The sequence below is a fragment of the Coenobita brevimanus genome, chromosome 5 (genome assembly GCF_032717465.1).
Source record: "Coenobita brevimanus isolate Jiangsu-jjx chromosome 5, ASM3271746v2, whole genome shotgun sequence".
Lineage (NCBI taxonomy): Eukaryota > Metazoa > Arthropoda > Malacostraca > Decapoda > Coenobitidae > Coenobita > Coenobita brevimanus.
The window spans coordinates 38631277-38637172 of record NC_136958.1 but is presented as its reverse complement, the minus strand read 5'-3'; positions in this window follow the sequence as shown (position 1 = coordinate 38637172).

Below are 5896 nucleotides of genomic sequence, written 5' to 3'. Positions count from 1 at the left end.
GTGTGAGGCACTCACGTTTTCTATGGTAGGTAATTTTGGGAGAAACAACAAACAACACCTCTACATTTATTGAATTTGAACAAATAAACAATAAGAATAACAATATAATGAATTTCAGTGACATATATATGAAAAATAAGCATTGTACCTTCTCGCGAGCATAGCAAGTTTGGTCCGATTGGTAAAACGCCATGTGCAAAGTTTCTTGTTTCAGTCAACATATCATTTTTTCTACTTCTATACTACTGTTTCAATGCCATTTTACCATTTTCTACTGTATGTAAATGTTTTCAGCTGTTTTCATTCATTACGATGACATGTAGCATAAGTATAGCGCACATATGCATACTCAGCGCACTAGCTACGACTCGTATTTCAACATACAACATTGTTTTATCACTTTCATAATATTTTTTTCTTTACATTGAACCCTTCCTCCATCACTGCAAACGTTTTCAATTATTTACATTCATTACGAGGGCATTTAGCAAAATGCTAGCGCATATTCTCATAGCAAGCACACTCTCTAACACTCGTGTTTCCACTTTTACTTTATTTCTTCAATCCCAATATACTTTATCACTTACATTACACCCGTTTACATCCTATTCAGCACTATACATATTTACTGGCATTATTTATTCTAGTGAGCGTCAGAATATCGCATGAAAATACCCTCGCAATGAATGTTTCCACCAACATAATACTCATACACTTACATACTAATAGTCCACTTATATTACACCCGCGTTCACTTGTAGACTCCTATTTACATATTTATGGGCCTTATTTATTCCACTGAGCGTCTGAATATCGCATCAAAATACCCTCGCAAGGTATGTTTCCACTTAGATAATTTTCATACACTTACATAATAGTTTTCCACTTATATTACACCCGTTTCCACTTCCATACTACTATTTACAGATCTACGGGCCTTATAATTACACTGAGCGTCTGTTTGTCGCATTTATTTCAGAGTATCAGTGTCCTATCGCATTCACACCTTATCAAAAGTGCAGGAACGTGTGAAACTCACTGAAACATGGGTGAATACACAGACACATGTCACACTGAACGCACTCATAGCGGGTGTCCTTTCTCTGAGCGGTGGGTCTCACACGGGCATTGGCACACACGTGACACCTGCGTTGGGGCCTAGGTCTATTTGCTTGGGGAGATATAGGAGTAGGGAAATGGCGGGCGGATAATCTCAGGGGAGGGTGGGCACCTGGGGCTGTGCGGGTACGGTGTTGGGGCCTTTCAGCCCCATACCTTGCAACAATCTCTCATGTCAGCTCCCTCACAAACCCTTCAAAGGTTTCCTGAACTCCTGTTCTCATGGCGTGAAGGTGGTGGCAATTCAGGGCAGTAATGTCAAGCAGGTGAAAGAATAGTTTTATGTACCACTTCATCGTGGTCCTGCCACACTCGACAGTGGATATCATGGAGTCTGACTGGTCAACCAGGCGCATGTTGATATAATCAAGCACACACTCAGGTTTCCATGTGTGGCGCCTGTTCTCGCTCTGATAATCTATCGACTCTGTACGGTGCATCAAGGGGCGGTGAACCGTGGACAAGAGGCGGACTTCTCTATTGTGGTTCCACACTGTTGCAAGGATATTGTTGGCCTGGAAGAAGACCACCTCATTTTTGTCAAGTTTCTGCCCCACCTTGACCATGTGACACCGGTTCACCTTGACGGTCCCACAGATCCCCGTGTCATGCCTGTGTAGATAACGAGCGAGAAGAGCTCTAGTGTACCAACTGTCAAGGTAAAGGACGTGACCATGATGAAGATAGTCTTCTATCATTGTCTTTACCACTGCTCCAGACAGACCAATACTCCGATCTTCTATTATGTCTGTCTGTGCACCGGTGTACAAGACTATGTCTTGCACATACCCAGTCCTACAGTCACACATAACAAAGATCTTGAACCCAAAACGGTGCCTTTTGCTGGGTATGTACTGCCGAAATGAAATATTGCCTCTCCACAACACGAGACTCTCGTCTATGACGAGGTCTCTATAGGGATAAAGTGAGGAATGGAATGTCTGCCTTAGGTGATCAAAAACCAACCTAATTTGCCTCATCTTATCTGTGTTATTAGCATTTGCAGGATCATCAGCATCATAGAAATGGAGGCGGCTTAAAATTTGGTGAAACCGATTATAGCTCATTACTTGGCCAAATATTGGTGTAAACATAATAGGGCCCCTTGTCCAGTATGCAGGAATTCGGTTCTTTCGTAGAATACCCATCAACAGTACCAGGGCCAAAAATAAAAACATTTCTGCAAGGGAGACTGGGTAATCATATAGAATAGAATGGCTGCTCCTTGTGCCCTGTCTTTCACTCTCACGGCACTGGCTGGTAGCGAACCGGTTTGTTTGATCCACTATTTCCTCCACAAAACCCTCACTGAAGAAAATTTGGAAAAAATCCAGCCAGGTAGAATTAGGGTGAATACCAGGAGCAATGCAGCCACCACGCCCCTGCTCAGTGAATGGGTGAATGAGGGGAGTAAAATCACTCCCATCCTCCCAATTCCAAGACACAAATTCCTCGTGCCGATCGTCCCCATCATCGCCATCATCGGGGTGGGGAGGAGAGGATGGTGGGGGAGGTTGGGGAGGAGGAGTGCAGAGGGCTTCCCCACTCGCACTCCTCTTCCCTCAGCCTTTACCCTTCCCCTTTCCCTTACCCTTACGGCCTTGGGGAACATCAGGGGGCTGTGGGGAGGAAGCCTGGGAATATTGGGGAGCATAAGACGTGCTGGGGAGTGGCTCCTCCTCACCTCCCTGCTCCATCACCACACCACGTGATTCGCCACCCACCCTCACTGCCCCACGTGATACGCCCCGCTGCCTCACACCACCACGTGAGAGCCGATGACTCACTCCCGCCACTCTCACTTTCCACACTCCTCCCAACACTTTCCATTTCACTCCCCACTCCCTCAACGCCACTTCCGTCATCCCCAAACAAAACACTAGGCCCATACCTGTTAGAACGATGTGGTGTGTGCTCTGGGCTGCGATGAGTAATTACCTCAAGGCCGTACCACGTGGCAGCACGTCCCACGGCTCTGTCCTCGTCCTCATCCTCATCCTCGTCCTCGAAATCGGGCTCCACGTCACGTAGGGCCTGGCTAGAGGATCTTGCACATTGTTCTTGTGCAGCCTTACCCTCGCCTGCAGCACGATAAGTCATGTAGCGCCGTTTTCTGAGGGACGGGACTTCCTCATCACTGCTGCTGCTCTCCACATCCTCTGGTTGGACATAATCTTTGTCCATCTCCTCGTCATCGAGTGGTGAATCACTATCGCCAGTAACGGCATCCAGGGCGGCTTGAATTTCCTCCTCCGAGAGACCTCTATTCGCCATGTCTGAGCAGGACCATTGCTAACAGGTGAGTGACCAAGCCGTGGGTGAGCTCGGGTCGTGCGGGGTCGCCGAGTATCCCCGCCTGGTGGCATGTAGGTGAAGGTTGTGCGACACTATGTACCAAAAATCTCACACGAATTTTGAAAATTGTGGAAATTATGCAACTTGCAATTGCAAAACGTACCAGTATGTCGACGGGACTGGCAAATGCAAAATGTTGCAACGTATCCATAAGTTGACGGGACGTCTCGGGTTTAGAGAGTTAAAGAGGGTACAGAGGGAGTGATTGGCGATGAGCATTATGGATTTAGGAGTGGGAGGGGATGCGAGGATCATGTGTTTGCTGTGAGACAGGTGTGTGAAAATTATTTAGCGAAAGGTAAGGATGTGTTTTTCGTATTCATGGATTTACAGGAAGCGTATGATAGAATTGAAAGGGAGGCTTTATGGGCTATTTTGAGATTGTATGGACTTGATGGTAGGTTGCTAAAAGGAGTGAAAAGTTATTATGTAAATGGTAAAGCATGTGTAAGAGTGAGAAATACTGTGAGTGATTGGCTTCCCGTGAGAGTGGGACTGTGGCAGGGATGTGTGATGTTGCCTTAGTTGTTTAACATTTATATGGGTGGTTTTTTAAAGGACGTGAATGCAAGAGTGTTAGGTGGAGGATTGAGTCTGGTGAATGCTGATGGTAGTAACTGGAATCTGAATCAGCTGCTGTTTGTAGATGATACTGCACTGGTGACTGATTCGGAGGAGAGATTGAGACAGTTGGTAGAGAAGTTTGTAAGGGTGTGTGAGAGGAGGATTTGGGGAGTAAATGAGAATAAGAGTAAAATGATGAAGTGTACGAGATTGGTAGATGGTAGGAGGATGAATATAGTTTTGAATGGTTAGTGGCTTGAGGAGGTAGAGTGTTTTAAGTTTTTAGGGTCACATGTTGCTGTGGATGGAAGAATAGATGTAGAAGTGAAGTTTAGAATGAACAAATTAGGAAAGGTGCTGGGAGGAAAGAAAAAGGTGTTTAGATGTCGTTCGCTTAGAATGGATGTGTAGTGGTACCGACTGCGTTATATGGGGCTGAAACATGGAGTATGGGTGTAGCAGAGAGGAAAACTTTGAATGTAATGGATACAGGTGTCTAAGGAGTATATGTGGAGTGACGTATATGGATCAAATGAGAAATGATGAAGTGCAAAGGAGAACTGGGGTTATATTGGAGATGGCTGATAGAGTTGGGCAGAGAGTGTTGCGATGGTTTGGGCATATGAAAAGAATGGATGATGAACGATTGGTGAAAAAGATAACTGGACCAGATGTGAGAGTTGTAAGGCTGAAAGGAAGACCTCAGATAGGATGGATGGACAGTGTAAAGAGAGCGTTGGATGCGAGAGGGATGTCTGTTGAGCAACTGAGCAAGGAGGTGTGGCTGCACATGATAGAAATGATTGGAGAGAAATTGTGAATGAATAAATGATGACACGGCCCCAAGAGGATAGTCTGCATTTGGTCTGATCAGCTATCAGGTCAGGTGAAGGTAAGGGGATGGGTCCATTATGATGTGGCAGGGGTAAACCAGCTCTGCTGTCGGGCCCTGCTGCTGATGTCGCTTATTACACTGCACAGTTCACTCTCGTGCGGTGTGGTGTGGTGAGGATCTGTTACTTCTCTCCCTGGGGCTAAGATACAAATAAATGTGTGTTTCAATGACTAAATTGTGAGTGTGTGGTCCTGTCTCGGCTACCTCCCTTTCTTTGGGGGAAGCAGCTTAGGAGACTGTGTGTGTGTGTATATATATATATATATATATATATATATATATATATATAGATAGATAGATAGATACACGAGGTCCTACCAAAAATTCCAGTAATTTGAATATTGTAGGAAAATAAGTTACCTTACCTCATAGTTCTCACTGTCGCTTTCGAAGTAGTCCCTTTGGGGATGTATACAGTGGTCCCAGCGTTTTTTCCACGAGTCCATGCATTCCTGGAAGGCTTCAGGCGTGATGGTCTTGAGCACCTCCTGTAATTCTGTCTGGATCTCCTCAATAGAGTCAAATCGACGCCCTTCCAGTTGTAATTTGAGCTTGGAAAACAGCTCCGAACCTGACACGCTTTTTTCGGCATCGGTGAATTGGGAGAGTTCCATTGGGATGACTGCTGCTTTGTCTCCTGGTCATAACCATAAACCCTTCATCACCAGTTATGCCCTTGGAGATGAAGGTGGCATCATCTCTGACCTGATTCTTGAGCTCCTGCATACTGCAACGCGATGTGCCTTCTGCTCGTCACTCAGTAGTCTTGGCATAAATTTTGCAGCAATGCGTCTCATGCCCAACACGTCTGACAAAATGCGTTGCACGCTCCTGTACGACAGTCTAATGATATTACAAACTTCATGGATAGTTCGTCTACGATCTGCAAGGATAGCCTGACGAACATTTCTGATATTTTCTGGTTTTGTTGCCGTTGACTGTCGTTCAGAACGGTCATCATCT